At 42.7% G+C, this 24,351-nt stretch overlaps 1 protein-coding gene across 1 annotated transcript in view; it reads right to left on the bottom strand.

Moving 5' to 3' along the window:
- Window positions 1-13,051: 13,051 nt before the first annotated feature.
- LOC135508339 (claudin-20-like) overlaps window positions 13,052-24,351 on the bottom strand; it is a 33,060-nt gene continuing 21,760 nt past the window's right edge. The window contains exons 3-4 of the transcript XR_010450783.1: window positions 14,675-14,817; window positions 13,052-14,479 (exon numbers count right to left, since the gene is read on the bottom strand). The gene's annotated coding sequence lies outside the window, so the exon portion shown is untranslated. The remainder of the gene's footprint in view (window positions 14,480-14,674; window positions 14,818-24,351) is intronic.

The raw sequence follows: 24,351 nt of genomic DNA, 5'->3' as shown, positions 1-24,351 counted from the left end.
ATGTACAGTTAAGTATGTGATATAAAGTGGACACACAGATACAAAACACACACACACACACACACACACATACAGTTTAGACTCCTGGAGTTTGCAACACTGGGGCCAGGCCACCACCAGTCTATCTAATGAACTTTCCCCCTAGTGGTATAGCGAGAACTTCATTCTTACATCCAATCCCACACCTTTGCATTAAATCATTAGAAATGCACAGAGCTCCAAAGGTACGGGACGGTGACACATTTTTGTTTTTTTTTCGACTCTGTATTCCAGCACTTTGGATTTGAATACTTCTACATTCATGTGGATGCTACCAAAACAGGGCCAAGTACTCTTTTATTCCGAATGCAATTCTGCAATTGAACAAAATGTTAGACTAATTGCACATTAGCACATGCACTTTAACTCTGAAATTGCACTTACCCTGCCTACTGGCTTAGAAATATCCTTTGATATTTGTTGTTTTATCTGATTTGTATACGTGATATGTTCTATGACTGCTGCAAAACGAAGTGGCTCTCAGAGGACATCACGTTGTCTGAATCTGAATCTGAATGATTTTGGATAATCCTGAATGAATTGTGAATAATAATGTGTGAGAAGGTTACAGACACACAGATATCATGGCCCCAAGACATGCTAACCTCTCACCATTACAATAACTGGCAGAGAAGGTAAGATTTGAGGGGAGGGGGAGGGGGGGGTAGGATATTTACACCTCTGTAACTTTCACACTCATCGTTAGTCACGATTCATTCAGGACTATCCGTAATCATGGTGGCATCCACATTCACGTAGCAGTGTTTAGAACCATATTCTACTATTATTTACAATAAATGTGACTCCAAAATGACAATACATTATTTACCATTCATTTCTATAGGGTACAACATAATCTGAAACACAACCAAAACAAAAAAGCAAATTCATCCAACAAGTTTGTGGAGTCACACGCTTGATGTAGTCATTGCATGCTAGGAATATGGGACCACATACTAAACTTTTGACTACTTTAATACACATATAAGTGAATTTGTCCCAATACTTTTGGTCCCCTAAAATGGGGGAACTATGTACAAAATTGCTGTAATTTCTAAACGGTTCAACCGATATGGACCAAAATGGCCTCAAATTAAAACAGACAGTCTGCACTTAAACCTCATAGTCATTGTATAATTTCAAATCCGAAGTGCTGGAGTACAGAGCTCACTGTAACGATTCCACATTGTGGAGGCAGTGAAATTTAAGGGGTGCAGAGTTTCCAGTGGTCGCTACAGTAAGTGCTTCCAAAACACAGTAACCCAATAGCACCAGAGAGACCCAGACATTAATGTGACCCATCCTGCCTGCCTCCTTCCCAGGCCTCTGAAGCTGCCTGCCTGCCACAGAGCCTAACGAGGTGTGTTCCATCACTGCTAATCAGGTGATAATGGGTGCCGTTTAGGCAGACAGGGGGTTTGCACGCTGCGTTTTTATTGCCCCTGCTGAGTCCCCTCCACACAGGGAGGAGAAGGGAGGAGGGGAAAGAGGCTGGCACTTTCTTTCCTCCTGGTCCAGAGGGCTGGGAGCCAGGGAAAGGCTTGAGGGGGGAGGCAGGCGGGAGGGACATTGATGATGTGCTAAAAGGTTTGAGCATTGAGTGACATGGTGTATGTGCTAAAGAACCATAAAGAACACTCGGGAAGTGAGGAGGCGGAGCAGACACAACACTTATTGCAGGGTTTTTATAACTCAATACACATAGTGAAAGTAATCTATTATTTATGTCAAGTGTTTTGTGTATGTCAAGTTTTCATCTCGTTACAGTAAATGTGACATTAAGTTGGCCCTTTGTATTTCATTAATCCCACCATCTTTCTCTTTGCTTTCATTTCTGTACATATGCCTAATGAAAGAAGCCGTCCTTTCAAAAAACATTACAATTACTTTGCGAGGAAGTTAATCACATAAAGGCACAGCGTGATAAGAACTAATAACTGGTTATTACAGCATACACTTTTCATCTCTGCTAGAAACTTGCCTCATTTCAACATGAGTGCATTCTGGAGCCAGATTTCACATTAAGGCAATTTGGATATTCCAGACAGCCTAATTCAGGGTCGGACTTCTGTGTAACTTAATTTGACAAGATGAATTATACAATTCATTCAGAACTCCTCTCAGTTATGTAGAGAAAAGCTGCCTGACTGCTCAGACTGATGCCTCACCTTCAGTGAGGTGAGGTACCTGATAAGAATCATTTCAGTTGTAGCTGAAAAAATTGCTGCATATTTATGCTTCCATGATAGACTCAGTACATTATTTTGTATTATTTAAGTACAAGCAGTCTATGAGTGAAAGAACTCTTCAGTGATTGGCAAATAATAGAATGACAGCAAAATCCCTAACTACATGTCGATTGATGTAAGAACCGTCATTTCCTCAATGAATTATATTCACCACTCTACCACTAAATGCAAAGCAAAAAAATATGCTGATATTTCAATGATTTATTATCCATGACTGCAAAGGCAAGATATTATTTACTACACTGCACTACAGCAGTACACGTTATAACCAATAAATGTGGGAGGGTGACTAAATCTGGAGAAATTAGCTACTGACTAAATACTTGAATACAGCTTCAATGCACCTTGGCATATATTCTACAGGTGTCTGGAACTCTATTGAAGGGATGTGACACTATTCCTCCATGAGCAAATCCATCATTTGCTGTTTTGTTGATGGTGGTGGAAAACGCTGTCTCAGGCGCCGCTCCAGAATTGGCTCGAGATCTGGTGACTAAGACAGGCATGTGGTTTACATCGTTTTCATGCTCATCCAACCATTCAGTGACCACTCGTGCCCTGTGGATGCAGGCACTGGCAAGCATTTTTAAAGCGTGATGGAATGTATCCCTAATTTACTCAAGTATTTCCATTGTTTTGCCAGTTACCTGTACATATATATATATATATATATATATATATATATATATATATATATATATATATATATAGAGAGAGAGAGAGAGAGAGAGAGAGAGAGAGAGAGAGAGAGAGAGAGAGAGAGAGAGAGAGAGAGAGAGAGAGAGGGGAGAGAGAGAGAGAGAGAGAGAGAGAGAGAGAGAGAGAGAGAGAGAGAGAGAGAGAGAGAGAGAGAGAGAGAGAGAGAGAGAGAGAGAGAGAGAGAGAGAGAGAGAGAGAGAGAGAGAGAGAGAGAGATGTATTGGATGCAGCCTCCTGTACTCATGGACAACTGTGAGATACGCCCAAACACAACCAACAGCAATGAGTTTAACATGGCGTTCTCTTCATAATTCATGTTGTGTGGGGGTCACATAGTCAGCCTGAGAAACAGAAGGTGGGTCCTGAGTTCATCCTCTGACAAGCAGCCATTATCAACATGTTTTTTAGACTGAGGGAAGGAAGAAAATCACTAGGGATGGCTGTAAAACCTCTTTCAAAGACCTTCAGAATCTCTCTGTCTCTCTCTTTCCCTCTCATTCTCTCTCTGGTTCTCCCCCTCTTTTTCTCTCTCTGCCTTCAGAGCAGAGAAATAAGGTAAAATGGTCTACTTGACCTTAAACTGCCCAGCGGTGAGTGGTTGAGAGATGACATGCAACCTCAGAGGTAAAGGGCAATTGTTTCTTTTTACTGCTCTGAGAGCCAATTTGCACCCCCCCGGGGAACGTTCTGAAGCTGTGAACTATTTCAGATCTGCCACACTGTTTCTCATGCTTTCAGCAGGAGCAGGGCTGCGGAAAGCTAGTCCACTTTCCTGATCCTCCATCACCTCCTCCCATTTTAGTTCCCTGCTGAATTATGGAGTTCATATGAATTTGGAAGGAGGAATAAGATTAGCCTAGCCTTGGTCGCAAGACTGAGCTAAAGCCATTGGGCGTTAGTTTGGAAGGTTAACACTCAGAACGGTAATTACACTTGTATAGACTCAGTATTTAAACCTGTCTGTAAGGAGCAGTGGGAACATAGCTCAGTTTTCCTTATAAAGCCAGCAGCTGATGGATCTGTCAGCCACAGTTGTACATTAGTCAAGAGGCAATGCATATTTCTTTAAACAATGTATAAATCCAGAAAAATTAACCACAAGTCAAATCCCCGTGTTGAGACGGCACAGAGCATGAATAAATCATTTAGAGTTGAAGTTATCAAGTTATTTGTTAACAGTAAATATTATGTGTGTCCCTGAAAGGATACATTTTTTACATTTGGAACTTTTTAAACTTTAATGCTCGGATCCCCGTCTGGTAACAATGGTGCTTAGCTATAATTGATTCCTCAGGCGAAGAGAGATAATAACAGAGGCTGTGTTTGTGTTAGTGAAGACTGGACCATTTGGCCCTGGGTGAAGCAGTGCATAGAGAGCAATATTCAACCCATGATGCCGCATTCTGCTCACTCACCTACCCAGTCAGCCTCAACACCCACACACTAAACACCGACAGGGGAAACAAACCTTCCTTTCCCACAAACCCTTTCATATTTGCTGTATCAATTCCACTACAAACCCTCTCTCCTATTTACTGTTCTCTCTCATTCCACTCCCTCCTTCCCCCTCCTCATCTGTTCCCTGTATATCCTCTAATCCTTCATTCTCCCTCCTTCTCCCTCCTCATCTGTTCCCTGTATATCCTCTAATCCTTCATTCTCCCTCCTTCCCCCTCCTCATCTGTTCCCTGTATATCCTCTAATCCTTCATTCTCCCTCCTTCCCCCTCCTCATCTGTTCCCTGTATATCCTCTAATCCTTCACTCTCCTTCTTTCCCCTCCTCATCTGTTCCCTGTATATCCTCTAATCCTTCACTCTCCTTCTTTCCCCTCCTCATCTGTTCCCTGTATATCCTCTAATCCTTCACTCTCCTTCTTTCCCCTCCTTATCTGTTCCCTGTATATCCTCTAATCCTTCACTCTCCCTCCTTCCCCCTCCTCATCTGTTCCCTGTATAGCCTCTAATCCTTCACTCTCCTTCTTTCCCCTCCTCATCAGTTCCCTGTATATCCTCTAATCCTTCACTCTCCTTCTTTCCCTTCCTCATCTGTTCCCTGTATATCCTCTAATCCTTCACTCTCCCTCCTTCCCCCTCCTCATCTGTTCCCTGTATATCCTCTAATCCTCCACTCTCCGTCTTTCCCCTCCTCATCTGTTCCCTGTATATCCTCTAATCCTTCACTCTCCTTCTTTCCCCTCCTCATCTGTTCCCTGTATATCCTCTAATCCTTCACTCTCCTTCTTCCCCCTCCTCATCTGTTCCCTGTATATCCTCTAATCCTTCACTCTCCTTCTTCTCCCTCCTCATCTGTTCCCTGTATATCCTCTAATCCTTCACTCTCCTTCTTTCCCCTCCTCATCTGTTCCCTGTATATCCTCTAATCCTTCACTCTCCTTCTTCTCCCTCCTCATCTGTTCCCTGTATATCCTCTAATCCTTCATTCTCCCTCCTTCCCCCTCCTCATCTGTTCCCTGTATAGCCTCTAATCCTTCACTCTCCTTCTTTCCCCTCCTCATCTGTTCCCTGTATATCCTCTAATCCTTCACTCTCCCTCCTTCCCCCTCCTCATCTGTTCCCTGTATAGCCTCTAATCCTTCACTCTCCTTCTTTCCCCTCCTCATCTGTTCCCTGTATATCCTCTAATCCTTCATTCTCCCTCCTTCCCCCTCCTCATCTGTTCCCTGTATATCCTCTAATCCTTCACTCTCCTTCTTTCCCCTCCTCATCTGTTCCCTGTATATCCTCTAATCCTTCATTCTCCCTCCTTCCCCCTCCTCATCTGTTCCCTGTATATCCTCTAATCCTTCACTCTCCCTCCTTCCCCCTCCTCATCTGTTCCAGGTATAGCCTCTAATCCTTCACTCTCCTTCTTTCCCCCTTCCATTACTCCTTTTCTTTCCACTATTCCACCCCACCTCCTCTTCCCTTCCTCTCATCTCCCCATCCTCCCACCACAGTCACCTCTGTGAGTGTATCCTTGGTGACAGGCTATGGTAGCAGACAGAGTACATCTCACCAGGGGACTGTTTAATCCATCAGGATCTCAGTGTTAATCACTCTATCACAGGGCTCTGGGCTGAGACTGGGCTGGGTTGGGCTGAGACTAGGCTGGGCAGAGACTGGGTTGAGACTGTGCTGGGCTAAGACTGGGATGAGACTGGGCTGGGTTGAGATTGGGCTGAGACTGGGCTGGGTTGGGCAGAGACTGTGCTGGGCTGAGACTGGGCTGAGACTGGGCTGGGTTGGGCAGAGACTGTGCTGGGCTGAGACTGGGCTGAGACTGGGCTGAAACTGTACTGGGTTGAGACTGGGCTGAGACTGGGCTAAAACTGTACTGGGTTGAGACTGGGCTGAGACTGGGCTGGGATGAGACTGGGCTGAGAATGGGCTGGGTTGAGACTGGGCTGGGATGAGACTGGGCTGAGACTGTACTGGGTTGAGACTGTACTGGGTTGAGACTGTGCTGGGTTGAGACTGGGTTGAGACTGGGCTGGGATGAGACGGGCTGAGACTGTACTGGGTTGAGACTGTACTGGGTTGAGACTGTGCTGGGTTCAGACTGGGCTGGACTGAGACAGGGCTGAAAATGGGCTGGCCTGACACTGGGCTGGGTTGAGACTGGGCTGAGACTGTACTGGGTTGAGACTGTACTAGGTTGAGACTGGGCTGGGTTGAGATTGGGCTGAGACTGTGCTGGGTTCAGACTGGGCTGGCCTGACACTGGGCTGGGTTGAGACTGGGCTGAGACTGGGCGGTGCTGGACTGAGATCAATGTAGCCTTGACATGACCCCCCTCCCCCGTGATCCGAGACTGATGGGGTTTCACACAGGTAAGCGTCTAGTGGCAAGGCCTTTCCCCGTCTGGAATGGTACTGGAATGCCAGGCCCTGGTCACAGCTGCTCTCCCCCGCCTCGGGAGGAATTGCTTATATTTGCCCTGTCAGTTTGGCCGGCGGAGGATTTTCTCATCTGTCAGAGAGCGGGGGCGCTCCTTTGCCTCTCAGAGCTAATCTGGGGTCGCTGGCTGGGGGAGGGAATCACTCTCTCTCTCTCTCTCTCTCTCTCTCTCTCTCTCTCTCTCTCTCTCTCTCTCTCTCTCTCTCTCTCTCTCTCTCTCTCTCTCTCCCTCTCTCCCTCTCTCTAAACTGACTGATACAGCCTTTCAGTTGCCAGGGTCTCTTTAATCTCCTCGTTCGTTCAGCAGAGAAAATTAGTGAAGCCGTGAGGACTGAGAGAGAAAACCTCAGGGTCTGAGCAATAACCTCACGTGGACATGGTCATGGTGTGTTCATAACAGCACAACAACATACTTCACCTATCAGTATTACATGCTGGCTGAGAGGGAGACAGGCAGACCATTTTCACTTTTATTCATAAAACATGGATATCGACTCCAGTTTGAACAACAGAAATGTAATTGGACACGGTTCTGAAAATGACCTTCTGCTGAAACAAACACAACGCTCAAATATAATACCCAAACATGATTTGTTCTTCATTCACAAATAACTTTTCATGCATGAGTGGTGCTTGGTATCTGTTTGTTTTGGGGAAAATAAATACCATGATTCAATAGTATTTAAAATGCCGCTAATGGGATAATAAGAGTATCAAAACACCCTTGTTTAAATGTTTCTAAGCACATTCAGCTATATGTCCATGAGTTTAAGGCTTCCTTTACTTTACTTTACTATGGTATGGCAAAGTAAATAGCCCACAACAGCTTCAATAACACCGGTGCTAGGACATTTGAATGGTGAGGGAACAGTGCAGTGTAATTAGTGTGCTGTCACAAGTGTGCTTTGAGCCAGACGAAGCTAGCTGGGCTGCAGCCCAGAGACTGATCCTGGGCTGCAGGCTGCCTTCCTTCTTTTGAGATGAAAACACAAATACTCTCAAAAGTGAGCGCACACACTGAGTGCAAACATACATTATCACGTGCTTGTGTGTTTTATCATATTAAGTCTAGATTATATTTTGTGAGGTGAAATAATGACCAAAGGTGAGGAGCATAATGAAATGCATCAGTGTTATTTACAACTTTGCTATCGTTTGAAACATTTTTAAAATATATTTCCAGCCAATCGCATTCGGTCAAATCAACCCATATGCTGTGCATAAGAACCACTGATTTGAAATCTAAGCTTAGAGTAAACAAACTTATCATGTGGTATTTGTAGTCTTTATGCATCCTTGTTTAAATCATTTTTAAATGGATGGACTTTGTTGTTCTTGTTGTCCCCTTTGGACCCAGTTTTGTCCTTGTTGTCCCCTTTGGACCCAGTTTTGTCCTTGTTGTCCCCTTTGGACCCAGTTTTGTCCTTGTTGTCCCCTTTGGACCCAGTTTTGTCCTTGTTGTCCCCTTTGGACCCCGTTTTGTCCTTGTTGTCCCCTTTGGACCCAGTTTTGTTCTTGTTGTCCCCTTTGGACCCAGTTTTGTCCTTGTTGTCCCCTTTGGACCCAGTTTTGTTCTTGTTGTCCCCTTTGGACCCAGTTTTGTTCTTGTTGTCCCCTTTGGACCCAGTTTTGTCCTTGTTGTCCCCTTTGGACCCAGTTTTGTCCTTGTTGTCCCCTTTGGACCCAGTTTTGTCCTTGTTGTCCCCTTTGGACCCAGTTTTGTCCTTGTTGTCCCCTTTGGACACAGCTTTGTCCTTGTTGTCCCCTTTGGACCCAGTTTTGTCCTTGTTGTCCCCTTTGGACCCAGTTTTGTCCTTGTTGTCCCCTTTGGACCCCGTTTTGTCCTTGTTGTCCCCTTTGGACCCAGTTTTGTTCTTGTTGTCCCCTTTGGACCCAGTTTTGTCCTTGTTGTCCCCTTTGGACCCAGTTTTGTCCTTGTTGTCCCCTTTGGACCCAGTTTTGTCCTTATTGTCCCCTTTGGACCCAGTTTTGTCCTTGTTGTCCCCTTTGGACCCAGTTTTGTCCTTGTTGTCCCCTTTGGACCCCGTTTTGTCCTTGTTGTCCCCTTTGGACCCAGTTTTGTTCTTGTTGTCCCCTTTGGACCCAGTTTTGTCCTTGTTGTCCCCTTTGGACCCAGTTTTGTCCTTATTGTCCCCTTTGGACCCAGTTTTGTCCTTGTTGTCCCCTTTGGACACAGCTTTGTCCTTGTTGTCCCCTTTGGACCCAGTTTTGTCCTTGCTGTCCCCTTTGGACCCAGTTTTGTCCTTGTTGTCCCCTTTGGACCCAGTTTTGTCCTTGTTGTCCCCTTTGGACCCAGTTTTGTCCTTGTTGTCCCCTTTGGATCCAGTTTTGTTCTTGTTGTCCCCTTTGGACCCAGTTTTGTCCTTGTTTTCCCCTTTGACTAAGTTTTGTCCTTGTTGTCCCCTTTGGACCCAGTTTTGTCCTTTTGTTCCCTTTGGACCCAGTTTTGTCCTTGTTGTCCCCTTTGGACCCAGTTTTGTCCTTGTCCCCTTTGGACCCAGTTTTGTCCTTGTTGTCCCCTTTGGACCCAGTTTTGTCCTTGTTGTCCCCTTTGGACACAGCTTTGTCCTTGTTGTCCCCTTTGGACCCAGTTTTGTCCTTGTTGTCCCCTTTGGACCCAGTTTTGTCCTTGTTGTCCCCTTTGGACCCAGTTTTGTCCTTGTTGTCCCCTTTGGACCCCCCTTTGGACCCAGTTTTGTCCTTGTTGTCCCCTTTGGACCCAGTTTTGTCCTTGTTGTCCCCTTTGGACCCAGTTTTGTCCTTATTGTCCCCTTTGGACCCAGTTTTGTCCTTGTTGTCCCCTTTGGACACAGCTTTGTCCTTGTTGTCCCCTTTGGACCCAGTTTTGTCCTTGCTGTCCCCTTTGGACCCAGTTTTGTCCTTGTTGTCCCCTTTGGACCCAGTTTTGTCCTTGTTGTCCCCTTTGGACCCAGTTTTGTCCTTGTTGTCCCCTTTGGATCCAGTTTTGTTCTTGTTGTCCCCTTTGGACCCAGTTTTGTCCTTGTTTTCCCCTTTGGACTAAGTTTTGTCCTTGTTGTCCCCTTTGGACCCAGTTTTGTCCTTGTTGTCCCCTTTGGACCCAGTTTTGTTCTTGTTGTCCCCTTTGGATCCAGTTTTGTTCTTGTTGTCCCCTTTGGACCCAGGTTTGTCCTTGTTGTCCCCTTTGGACCCAGTTTTGTCCTTGTTGTCCCCTTTGGACCCCGTTTTGTCCTTGTTGTCCCCTTTGGACCCAGTTTTGTTCTTGTTGTCCCCTTTGGACCCAGTTTTGTCCTTGTTGTCCCCTTTGGACCCAGTTTTGTTCTTGTTGTCCCCTTTGGACCCAGTTTTGTTCTTGTTGTCCCCTTTGGACCCAGTTTTGTCCTTGTTGTCCCCTTTGGACCCAGTTTTGTCCTTGTTGTCCCCTTTGGACCCAGTTTTGTCCTTGTTGTCCCCTTTGGACCCAGTTTTGTCCTTGTTGTCCCCTTTGGACCCAGCTTTGTCCTTATTGTCCTCTTTGGACCCAGCTTTGTGAGACTCAGTGGACCTGAGCTCAGAGTCTGTAAGTGAATATGAAATGACAAGACTGTCACCAAGAAACACTAGAACAGATTCAGGTCAACCTAAAAACCACTACATACAAACAACCATGGAAATGATGTTATCAACCTTCAAATGGTGTCAAAATGAACAACCATCGTCTGGTAGTAGCACCCTCTGCAACTTAATAGCAACTCAGTGGTAGCCTAGGTGTTCGGAAGCAATAGTAAATAGTTACTTTATTGCTATGCTTGGTGATAGGGTATTTTTATGGTATTTTTAAAGAATCACTTGTGACTGTACCCGAGAGGACTTTTGAGTCTCTCCTTTGCTATGCTGTTTGTCTGGGTTTAAGCTCAAGGAAGCGCTTCAGGACTCTCTGGTAGTACAGGGAGTAGAGCCAGCAGGTGGTCAGCGTTGTCACATTGGCTTGCACTTCGACGTCACCAGGCCCAGCTCTGAAAGGTTAGAGGTCAGGACAGGGGCTCCCAGGTGGCGCAGTGTTCTAAGGCACTACATCTCAGTGCTTGAGGTGTCACTACAGACACCCTGGTTTGATTCCAGGCTGTATCACAACTGGCTGTGATTGGGATTCCCTTAGGGAAGCGTACAATTGTCCCAGCGTTGTCCGGGTTTGGCTGATGTAGGCCTTCATTGTAAATAAGAATTTGTTCTTAATTGACTTGCCTCGTTAAATTAAAAAATAAGAATCATAATTAAAGGAGCAAAGGACAGGGAAGAAAATAACAGCTATTTTTAAACCAGTATAAGGAAAATGAGAAGCCTCTGAGGGGAAAGCCCTATTATTTGAACACATTACAGGAGAAAGCCTTTGAGTGATGGTGGTAACTTTTTAAAAGAAGTATTATGTCACAACCTTAATGTATTCCCAAGTTGAATTATTTCTTAATATTGACATTTCTTATTAAGCAGCGTAATTGGAAAGCCAGTGCAGTAGCAATCATTTCAGCCTCCGCTGATCAATGAATATAAAAATGGTTAATGAATGCTACAGTTTTTAATTGCTGTGTACCAGGATTCATAATTGTGGCACCATCCTCCTTGAAATGACATGATGACAAATACAAGTGTCATGTCAGCTCTTTCCCTTCTCATCAAATTCCTCCATCAAAGAACATCCATTTTGTAGAAGCCCTGAACACTAAAGCAAATTAAGCCTGCATTTCATTTTCTACCTTCATTAATGCATCTGTTGCCAAGGTTACAATCATTACAGAAACTGAAACAAACAAATGGATAGAACGAATCCATTTGCTGTGTAGAGAAGAAGTGGTTGGGCTGAAAACACAGGTCAGCTACATATTCAAACCTAAATTATCCCAGTGGCTCTATAAATGTCGATCATAAAATAAACCTTTTTAGTAATTATAATTTGATGCAATGATAAAGTTCACAGCATGTTCATGTAAATGATTTTTGTAAGTGTGATTAAACATACTAAATAGGTACTGTACGTTAATAACCTTACTACTAATACTATCCACTGTTATCTAGCGTGTGATTTAATCTTCCTTCTCTATCGATAGTAACAAAAGGAGAAACACAAGGAGAAGCTGTACAATGTGGTTATGTGCCTAGCGACACTTCCTGTGATGTGGTGCTATGGGAAACCTCTAGACACAATGACCCAGTTTGGCTGAGTGGTCATGGGCTGGTAATCAGCCTGCTGGCTATGTAAATACTAACATCACATCATTTTATTTACGTAATGGAACTTTGGCGTATGAAATGTCACTTTTGAAGTGTATAAACAGTGTGTGGTTTTTCTTTGATCACATGAAAATGAAAAGAAATACCCAGAGAAACGCAGCGAGGCTGTGGGGCTGGAGGGAGAAGTGATGAGCTTTCAGACTGGCCTCTTTTGCATGCAAATCATATCAGAATTTCTCATTAGCATAAATGCATGAGCAACTCTAAATGCTTTTAATTTTCAATCTCACCAAGCAGAGTAGTAATTTGTCACTGTCAGGGTGAGAATCTAAAAGGGGAAAACCAAAGGGAGCCAAGGACTCCACACTAAATTGGAATCATAGAACATTTCTGATTTGCTAATTGACTGATGTGCAGTTCAATGGAGCTGCCTTGAAGATGTAAATAATTCTGTGTATATTTAAATATAGGAAGTGTGTGGTGGATATGCTGAAGCACAGTACAACACAGTACAACACCGTTTCCTCCCGGACACGCTTTTCACTGATGTTTTCATATTCGGCTTTGCAAAAATGCTCCTAACTCCCCTTATTAAACGGGTACACATTTGATATGTTATTTCTTGCATGCTTCGTAAAACAACAGGTGTAGACTAACAGTGAAATGACTACTTACTTACTGTTAGTACATAATCACACACAATCAACTGGAAATGATAACAAAATGTATCTTCTTTCACGATTATTTTCTGAAGACAACTATATCAGCTACACACCATTTGATCTTCTTTCATCTCATCAAGATTAGTCTAGTCTAAAGTACTAATCTAGGATACTAATGATCCATGTGCTTTACAAAAACCAAACTGTTTTATAATCTTACTTCTTTTGGATCAGCAATCCATTACTTTAGACTCTTGGTCCACATGCAGTGCCTTCAGACAGTATTCATACCCCTTGACTTATTCAACATTTTGTTATGCTACAGCCTGAATGACAAAGTGAAAACATGTTTTTAGAAATGTCAGCAACTTTATTGAAAATTAAATACAGAAATATCTCAAATACAGAAATACACAAGTAGTCACCTTCCAGAATCAATTCTTTGTGGAAGAACCTTTGACGGCGACTGCAACTGAGTCTTTCTGGGTACGTCTCTAAGAGATTTCCAAACCTGGATTGTGCAACAATTGCCCATTATTCTGTCAAATTGGTTGTTGATCATTGCTCGACAACTATTTACAGGTCTTGCCATAGATTTTCAAATATAATTAAGTCAAAACTGTAACTTGGCCACTCAGGAACATTCACTGTCTTCTTGGTAAGCAACTCCTGTGTAGATTTGGCCTTGCGTTTTAGGTTATTGTCCTGCTGAAAGGTGATTTCATCTTCCAGTGTCTGGTGGAAAGCAGACTTAACCAGGTTTTCCTCTAGGATTTTGTGTGTGCTTAGCTCCATTCTGTTTCTTTTTAATCCTGAAAAACACCCCAGACCGTAACGATTACAAGCATACCCATAACATGATGCAGCCACCACTATGCTTCAAAATATGGAGAGTGGTACTCAGTAATGTCTTGTATTGGATTTTCCCCAAACATAACACTTTGTATTCAGGACCCATCTACCAATAGGTTTACAAGCATACCCATAACATGATGCAGCCACCACTAAGCTCCTTCTTTGCAAGGCATTGGAAAATCTCCCTGATCTTTGTGGTTGAATCTGTGTTTGAAATCGTACACTGAAATTGTATATGTGTGGTGCCGAGATGAGGTAGTCATTCAAAAATCATGTTAAACATTATGATTGCACTTGTTAAGCAAATGTTTACTCCTGAACTTATTTAGGCTTGCCATAACAAAGGGGTGGAATACTTATTGACTCAAGACATTTCAGCTTTCCATTTTATATAAGAATTTGTAAAAATTGCGAAAACATAATTCCACTTTGTCATTACGGAGTATTGTGTGTAGGCCAGTGAGAAAAACTCTAATTTGAATTCATTTTAAATTCAGGCTGTAACAAAAGAAAATGTTGCGAAAAAAAATCACAGGTTGTGAATACTCTTTGAAGGCACTACATAAACCCCGACATTGATTAACCCTTGACAGTGGTACGGTGATGCTCTATTGAAACAGTGGTTATATCCTCCAAAGAAGGCTCAATCAGACAATCTTTTTGTGAATTTGGAGGTCTCTACCTCCACGGCTCCACTGTTGTTGAAGTACATGCAGTCTCCCATGAGCCCCCCAGCGGATGATCAGGTCCCCCATTTGGTACATCTCAAACTGCAGCACCTCCAGCTGCTCAGAGAGGAAGAAGGGGTCTGCGTCTTTAAACACGGCCATGTTGGCGATGAGGTTGGTACAGTTCTAGCTGATCACCTCCTGCTGAGACATAAAACACAGAGGATGAGAAATGAACAAGGGAATGAACAAAATCCAGTATGAAAACCAGATACTGAGCAAGACAAAAAAATACAAAATGATTCAGCGTAGAACTCAAGCAGTTGTCTTCGTGTTTAGTTAACAGTATTGTAAAATAGCATATTATTATTTTGATGTCAGTATTCCAGTTCGTACCCGTCTGAGTCGTGCTGAGAGCTCCAAGAGGATGGCGTTCTCATCAAACCACTTGCCCTGTATCTGTCCAGGTGGCCGATGATCCTGCTGTGCAGAGAGCCGTACAGACGGTAGTGTCTCATGTAGTCCTTCAAATTGTTCTACTGCAACACACACACACACCATTCAGGCCAAATAGAAGCAGTTAAGATACAGTGCGTGTTTCTTGACATTTGGATAAAATAGGCTATAGTCAGTGCTAGTGCATTTGAGTAGAGTAGACACCTGGAGGAGAGTATTTAAGTCTTGAGGAGCTCAAATGAATCTTGTTGTCATGAGCTTGTGGACAGAGTGCATGGGTGAAGTTGTGAGACAATAATAAGCGTAATTTAATCATCATGCTTATACTGCCCTCTAGTGTTAAAGAGGTGAATGTGTAACTGTACCTTCCATCCCAAGATTGTGAGTTTGATTCCCATGCGGGGGTGTACAAACATGTATGCGGTCACTACTGTACGTTGCACATGGTAAGACCGTCTGGCTAAGGTACAGTACTAGTCAAAGATTTGCACACACCTACTTATTCAAGGGTTTTTCTTATTTTTTAAAAATATTTTCTAAATTGTATAAATATAAGTGAAGACATCAAAATGATAAAATAACACATATGGAATCATGTAGTAACCCAAAAACGTGTTAAACAAATCAAAATGTATTTTGAATTTGAGATTCTTCAAAGTAGCCACTCTTTGCCTTGATGACAATATGCACACTCTTTGCATTCTCTCAACCAGCTTCATGAGGAATGCTTTTCCAACACTCTTGAAAGAGTTGCCACATATGCTGAGCACTTGTTGGCTGCTTTTCCTTCACTCTGTGGCCCAACTCATCCCAAACCATATCAATTGGGTTGAGGTCGGGTGATTGTGGAGACCAGGTCATCTGATGCAGCACTCCATCACCCTCCTTCTTGGCCCTTACATAGCCTGGAGGTGTGTTGAGTCATTGTCCTGTTGAAAAACAAATGATAGTCCCATTAAGCGCAAACCAGATGGGATGGCGTATCGCTGCAGAGTGCTGCGGTAGCCATGCTGGTTAAGTGTACCTTTAATTCTAAATAAATTGCTGACAGTGTCACCAGCAAAGCACCCCCACACCATCACACCTCCTCCTCCATGCTTCACGGTTGGAACCACACATGCAGTGATCATCCGTTCACCTCCTCTGCGTCTCACAAAGACAGTGTTTGAAACCAAAAATCTCACATTTTTACTCATCAAACCAAAGGACAGATTTCCACTGGTCTAATGTTCATTGCTCGTGTTTCTTGGCCCAAGCAAGTCTGTTATTCTTATTGGTGGTTTCTTTGCAGCAATTCGACCATGAAGGCCTGATTCATGGAGTCTCCTCTGAACAGTTGATGTTGAGATGTGTACTTGAACTCTATGAAGCATTTATTTGGACTGCAATCTGAGGTGCACTGAACTCTAATGAACTCATCCACTGCAGCAGAGGTAACTCTGGGTCTTCCTTTTATGTGGTGGTCCTCATGAGAGCCAGTTTCATCATAGCACTTGATGGTTTTTGTGACTGCACTTGAAGAAACTTTAAAAGTTCTTGAAATGTTTCGGATTGACTGACCTTCTTGTCTTAAAAGTAATGATGGACTGTCACTTCTAATTGCTTATTTGAGCTGTTGCCATAATATGGACTTGGTCTTTTACCAAATAGGGCTATCTTCTGTATACCACCCTACCTTGTCTCAACACAACTGATTGGCTCAAACACATTAAGAAGGAAAGAAATTCCACAAATTAACTTTTAAGAAGGCACACCTGTTAAATGAAATGCATTCCAGGTGACAACCTCAGAAAGCTGGTTGAGAGAATGCTAAGAGTGTGCAAAGCTGTCATCAAGGCAAATGGTGTTCACTTTGAAGAATCTCAAATATAAAATATATTTTGATTTGTTTAACTCTTTTTTGGATACTACATGACCGGTACTGTATAATCTCATGATATACTGTGTCATCTATTCACATTAAGATTTTTTCACAATAAGATTCCCAATTACAGGATGAGATATCCATGTGAGTGTATTTCGGAAGTGCAAAAGGACAGATTCTCCATCTGTATTCTGGGTGAAAATGTTCTGCTGGGACAGCAGTTCTCTCCCAGAGAGAGATGGCATCGATGGAGAACAGGCAGTGTACATCATAGCATAATAAGGCCTCTGAAAATGCATACAGCTGGCATCCACACAAACCTACTGAAGGAGACTTTTCACTGGTCTTTTTCATGTCTACTCCCGCTCCTCCCCTCCAGTGTTAGACATCACCGGTTTCCTAACCTCCGGTCCTGGCAACTATCATTACACGCACCTGGCATCTTTCATTTTGCACACCTGCGATTCATCATAAGGCACACCTGGACTCCATTACCTCACTCATTACCTCCCCTTTATATGACACTCCCTTAGGTTCTTTCCCCAAGCAGTATTGTTTCTGTGTTTCATGTCAACATGCTACTCCTATGGTGTATTGGTCCATGTACTTTGTTATATTAAACTTACCACCTGCTTCTCGACTCCCAGCGTCTATGTTACAGAAAAATGCTTAATAAAATGGAAGCAGCAGGAAATCAGAACATCTCAAAGATGGTCGATGAGCAGGGATACCTACTTCGACAACACCACGACCAGCTGGCGTAACTGGGGACGGCTATGGAAGAGGTTCTTCACAGTGTTTAATGTCTCGAACATGCCCGAGAGGCGTTACCTTCAACTAGCAGAGGATACTCTACCACCAGTCGACCCAGCGAGCCAGCACACCAGCCCATTCAGCAACCCGCACAGGTCAGCAATGCCCATTTGTTCCTCCCAGATAAATATGATGGCACTGCCAGGACCGGCAGGGGCAGTGAGACTCCAGCACGCCGTCCACCGTCAGAAGTAGCAGGCAGACAGCCAAGAGTGTGCAAAGCTGTCAGCAAGGCAAAGGGTGGCTACTTTGAAGAATCTCAAATATAAAATATATTTAGGCTATTTTTTAAAAACTTTTTTTTGGATACTACATTATTTCATAGTTGATGTCTTCATTATTATTCTACAATGTAAAAATAAAGAAATCCTTGAATGAGTATGTGTCCAAACTTTTGGCTGCTACTGTATATACGTGCTCACCGGCCCTGGAGTTGGTCACTATGGCAGTTATTCTGGCCAAAATCAAGCATGCTCCAATCAGGGTGATCATGATGACTACCCAAAATTGCCCTCGCTGGAACCCTGTGTTTCAGACACAAGGAAGTGGGTGGCTGCAAACTTTCTACTTTTAAACTCGAACAAAGCAGAGATGCTTGTTCTAGGTCCCAAGAAACAAAGTGATCTTCTGTTGAAATTTGACAATTAATCTTGATGGTTGTACAGTTGTCTCAAATAAAACTGAAGGACCTCGGCATTACTCTGGACCCTGATCTCTCTTTTGATGAACATATCAAGACTGTTTCAAGGACAGCTTTTTTCCATTTATGTAACATTGCAAAAATCAGAATTTCTGACAAAAAATGATGCAAAAAAATGAATCCATGCTTTTGTTACTTCTAGGTTAGACTACTGCAATGCTCTACTTTCCAGCTACCTGGATAAAGCACTAAATAAACTTCCGTTAGTGCCAAATACGGCTGCTAGAAACCTGACTAGAACCAAAAAAAATTGATCATATTACTCCAGTGCTAGCCTCCCTACACTGGCTTCCTGTTAAGGCAAGGGCTGATTTCAAGGTTTTACTGCTAACCTACTAACCTTTCCGATTTGGTCCTGCCGTATATCCATACACATATGCTACGGTCACAAGACGCAGGCCTCTTGTCCCTAGAATTTCTAAGCAAACAGCTGGAGGCAGGGCTTTCTCCTATAGAGCTCAATTTTTATGAAATGGTCTGCCTACCCATGTGAGAGATGCAGACTCGGTCTCAACCTTTCAGTCTTTACTGAAGACTCATCTCTTCAGTAGGTCCTGTGATTGAGTGTAGTCTGGCCCAGGAGTGTGAAGGTGAACGTAAAGGCAGCTCTTGCTGTCTCTGCCTGTCTGGGATGCTCTGCCTCTGACCCTATTACAGGGGCTGAGTCACTGGCTTACTGGTGCTCTTCCATGCCGTCCCTAGGAGGGGTGCATCACTTGAGTGGGTTGAGCCACTGACGTGGTCTTTCTGTCTAGGTTGGCCCCTCCCCTTGGGTTGTGCCGTGGCGGAGATCTTTGTGGGCTATACTCGGCCTTGTCTCAGGATGGTAAGTTGGTGGTTGAAGATATCCCTCTAGTGGTGTGGGGGCTGTGCTTGGCAAAGTGGGTGGGGTTATATCCTGCCTGTTTGGCTCTGTCCGGGGGTATCATCGGATGGGGCCACAGTGTCTACTGACCCCTCCTGTCTCAGCCTCCAGTATTTATGCTGCAGTAGTTTGTGTCGGGGGGCTAGGGTCAGTCTGTTATATCTGGAGTATTTCTCCTGTCTTATCCGGTGTCCTGTGGGAATTTAAGTATGCTCTCTCTTATTCTCTCTTTCTCAGAGGACCTTAGCCCTAGGACCATGCCTCAGGACTACCTAGCATGATGACTCCTTGTTGTCCCCAGTCCAGCAGGCCGTGCTGCTGCTCCAGTTTCAACTGTTCTGCCTGAGGCTATGGAACCCTGACATATTCACTGTGATTACTATTATTTGACCATGCTATTCATTTATGAACATTTGAACATCTTGGCCATGTTCTGTTATATTCTCTACCTGGCACAGCCAGAAGAGAACTGGCCAACCCTCATAGCCCGGTTCCTCTCTAGGTTTCTTCCTAGGTTTTGGCCTTTCTATGGAGATTTTCCTAGCCACCGTGCTTCTACACCTGCATTGCTTGCTGTTTGGGGATTTAGGCTGGGTTTCTATACAGCACTTTGATATATCAGCTGATGTAAGAAAGGCTATATAAATACATTTGTTTTGAAATAGTTACGGTAATCCTGAAATCAAAGAAGGAGACGAAAGGAATGTATAAGTGTGAGTTGTACATTTACACTGTATAACTCAATTTAACAATGCCTAAGAAATATGTAGGCCTACAAATGAATGGTCTCTGGGAATTCTGATGGACCTTCATAAGGACCGAAATATAGACTTGGTATAGTCCCACAATAACAGCTGCAAAGCTAATATTTCTGTAAACACTGAGTTAATTGGCGTTCACAGCTGGTCTGATTGGCTGAACGCAATATGCCACATCAGGGACTAGAATTAGCCACTGTAGCATGGTGGTGGAACATTTTTATTGCTTTTTAATGCTTCAACATGTTACTACAGTACTACTGGTGTATAAAATCAGATCAAATAAGAGGTGAAGATACCTAGGGTTTCTCCCACAAACTAACATGTATTCAGAGGGAGTAGAGGGCAGCACATAATGCTTTGGCAAAAAAAGTTGCAGAACTTTAGCGTTAAAGCTGACATCCAGTTTTATGTAGTGATAATACAACATTTTAACTGTCACTTTACTTCTTTGTTGTGCAAAGGTGAGGGCCTGCATGGCATACACTTGAGTTAAACTAGATATCAGTATATTGGAAATAGAGGACGCTCAGTCGGTGCATGAAGACAATAAGCCATGAAGGATTTTGATAATTTTAGGCCTGCTTCCAAACCACATGCAAGCACCTTCTCTACACTTTCAGAAAAAAGGTAAGGTTAGGTTACAGTATTGTTCCCTGGAATACAAAAAGATCAAAATACACATAATGTACCTTACCTTAAAAGAGGTACACATATGATCTATTGTTCGATACTTTTTAGCGTACATGTGCGAATAATCTAGCATAATGGTATATTTGTGCCCAATATTTTGAATATAAAGGTAGAGGCGTGGATTAGTAGGGGAAAATTAGTTCTTTATTGGCCACCCATGAGTGGAAGTGTTGTACCAGTTTAAGTGGTTAAGGTTATGTTAATTAATGTTTGAGTATGTTTTCGCTAACACTTCTAAAGTTTTTATTAAGACTTACAAAAGAGCATGTGACAAGAAAGAGCTGTAATTAATATTGTTCTCATGGGAAAAACCTTTTAGTGTCCCCCCTCTTGACGTCAGAGAGAAAAAATTGCAGTTTTAAAGTTAATTTCCTGCAATACTACAGTAAAACCGGCATAAAGAAAATGTTGCCGTTTCAAAGCACATTTTCTGCTATTCTACACATACTGCCATAGGGTGGAGAGAAAAACTTGCAGTTTTCAAACACATTTTATGCAATTCTATTCATTTTGCCATGGGGCGGAGAGAACATTAGCAGTTTTGCTAAGGTGTGGAAATATATATTTGTAGTTTTAAAGCTAATTTTCTGCAATTCTACACATTTTGCCATCATTTATGCCATATTCCTGTGATATCTGGTAGCCCTCTGGAGGCTAGCACATCTGGGCACGTGTCCTGCATGACTAGTTGGTAATTCGGCCAGGATTACTATAAGGTGTAGGTAGCTGGCTAGACCAAGCAATCTAAAAATGTTTCACTCACAATTACTTGAGTGACTGTCAGTGACTGACATAACAAGAGGATCTTGTGTATTCTACTATTCTACCTCTCAACAATAACTTGAGACACAGACTGAGTTTCTAAAAAAAAAAATATATATATATATATATATATATATATACTGTATTATTATTTTTTCAATGACGAGGGGCCGATGGGCCACAAGCGTCGGCTCATGTCTCTGCCTAGCACAATTCACAGGGAGTGACCCCACAGAAAGACAGGGGCATCAGCAGAAAAAGCAGACCAGCAGGGACTGTCAGATGATACTGTATTGTATTCACAGGATTTACTAGACTGTGATCATTTCTTTAATAAGCCCTACAATGCTATAGTACCAGTTTCATTGGCTAAGCAGCACAATCTCTGTGTAGGCTATATTGTTGTGTAGGCTATAGTGTTGTACTGTCTGTCCATTATAGTTTAAGATTGGCATATATATATATATATATATATATATATATATATATATATATATATATATATATATGTTTTGAAATCTTATTTAATTGTATGCTCATTTAAATAACAATAGTTGAATGTATGAAAATTAGTGTTCACTTCATTTGGATGTACCTCTAAAATATACATGCAGCACTATCAGTCTGGAGGGCACTGATTTGTCCAATGCTCGTCAATTAAATAATGGCATCTTATCGGAATAAATTGTCAGAAAGGTGACTTTCCGGGAGAGAAAGTGAAGACAAAAGGTTCATACGAAGCTCTCTTTGAAGCACGTGATTGGTCGACTTGTTTCCATAGCAGCAAGCAGCATCGCAGACCGAGCCTCTCTCTCTCCTCTCCACCAAGGTCGGCAACAGCGGGATCTGTAACTGCCACTCATCCACATACCCTGGAGGGGAGCGTTTCCAGCTCAACAAAAATAGTGCACCCTGACCCCCCCTGTACTGAGAACAGAGCTGCCGGGGAGACGAGGGACTCAGGGCCACAGGGTTCATTCTAACCAACAGCTGCGTGTGCACGATCGATCCTCCTTATTCAAAACCTGTTTTGACGAATCTCTCCCCTACAGTAACTCCATCTTGCTGAGAGGATAATGTAATTATCCGAATGTGTTGTTAAGTCTGAAGCTGAATTTATAATGCTGTTTACCAAGAGGTTATGAGGAATCTTTATAATAACTCCTCAAATAAACGTTGAAATTATGCATCTCCCCATAGCTGACAGGCTACTCATCCATAACATGTTGCTTCTTTCTGTGGGGACATTGAAAAAGAGCTGTTGATGAAAGTAATTTGTCAATACAATAATACATTATTACGCAATAGTATTGCGTAATTATGAAATAGGGATGTATGGAAACAAAGATTATGGATATACTGACAAGATACATCTATCCGCCCTAACAATGGGAGTTGTTGTACACAAAGCTGGTGAGGCTGTCTAACTCCCGCCTCACCTTTCTTTGGATCGGTGGATAAAGTATTGTGATTATTTTTTGAATATTCGACGAGGATTGTTGACATTAACCGCCTGCATTCAATGGAAAGAGATGCTTTGCTACTAACCTCATACTATGAATATGCATAGCCATCTCAAGACAACTCGCCCAGATGTCTCTTGTGATGTCACGTGTTCTACATATATCGGTATTCGTTACAATTTAAGCATTACGAAACTTATATTAGATCAAATAAACCTCATGTAGCAAATAAGCCATGTAGCAAATTTTTCGGTTGACCAAATTCGGCACTCTCATTGACCTCCATACAAAACCCCCTTGCTTGGTGGGAAAAACAACGAAAAAACGCCACCAGCTGGAGGGCTTGTCTCTTCCTCTTCCCCACTGATTAATGCATATATACAATAGTAATATATCATTATAAACGTAGACGATAAACATTACGTCAAAAAATTTCAGCTTTGAGCACCATGCATCTGTCAATCTTTTTTTTTTTTTTACATCTCACTCGGCCAGAAGGATGAGTCAAGGTTGTCCACAGTTGTAAATAGCAGACAGATCAAACATGCTGAGGATGAGAAATCATGACATAACCACAATTAATTGTTCTCTAGGGAATACATCAACCAATAATGTTTTATTGGTTGAAAATATTGCAATGCACATTTTGGATGACATAATATCTTTCAAATGTAGTAAGCTTGACATCAACATCCTTTCTTCTGCTGGCTATAATATCATTACATCAAAAGTATGTGGACTTTCAAGGAAGGGATTCGATTAAACTGGCTTGTAAACTTAGTTTTCAGTGGGTCAAAGGGATTTCATCCGCTCCGGAACCTGGCTGCCCCCGTGGCAAGAGCTGGGTATCCTGTACTGGCCGACCTCGAAGTCGGCTCAAAACAAAAGTGACGTAGGTTAAGCACGTGGAGTAATAAGTAGGATTTTGTGTTTTCATGTGCAAAAGTTATTGCTTTTGATGAAAACTATTTATCTGTCTTCCCACTGAAAACTATTTATAAAATTCGAACATATATTTTATGGAAAAATCTGTATGTTTGTGAACGATGCATTCGGCCTTTTTGACAAAAAGATCAAGCGGCGCAGATTACTTTTCGATGGAAATCGGGCGCGCCACCCTCATCGGCTTCGCCGGTCCAATGGCCGGTGCAACCCGGGACAGTTTAATAGAGTCCTTCAGTGTCCAACTGAAGTTCCGCCTATCCCAAATTGATTGGTTGCAGAAGCGATTATTCCAATCCCATTGGATGTCATCCTGCCAGTTTCCTGACAACCGCAGCATTTCAGGGAGAACATCCAGACTGGTGAGAAGCGTGTTATCCGGTGAACTCTTTTATCTTTATTTTACCGTTCTCAAAGTCATATTTGCATGGTTGAGTTTGAGAACCTAAATTTGTTGCAACTTTTTCAGGTCAGGGGTTTTTGTATGCGACCTTTATAATTAGCTATAGAGAAAAATAAGCAAAACGTCTGCTGGTTTCTCAGTTGGCTAGCTACAGAGTTAACGTTACACGTTTCGAGTTGCTAGCTACAGATTCAGTAAAGCGCAAGTTATCTTCACGGTCACAGTGTCAAAAGCATTAACGTTAGCTACAATCTATCACATTATGCCTGTTGTAGGTCTGTAGGTCCCGCACTCTGCTTCACTTATCCAAACTCAAGTAGCTAAACTAGTAAGTTGACACTTGCCTTTTAATTG

Source organism: Oncorhynchus masou, chromosome 21, assembly GCF_036934945.1.
Source record: "Oncorhynchus masou masou isolate Uvic2021 chromosome 21, UVic_Omas_1.1, whole genome shotgun sequence".
NCBI lineage: Eukaryota > Metazoa > Chordata > Actinopteri > Salmoniformes > Salmonidae > Oncorhynchus > Oncorhynchus masou.
Note: the sequence above shows the minus strand (reverse complement) of the source record. Positions and strands in the feature narration are given on the sequence as shown.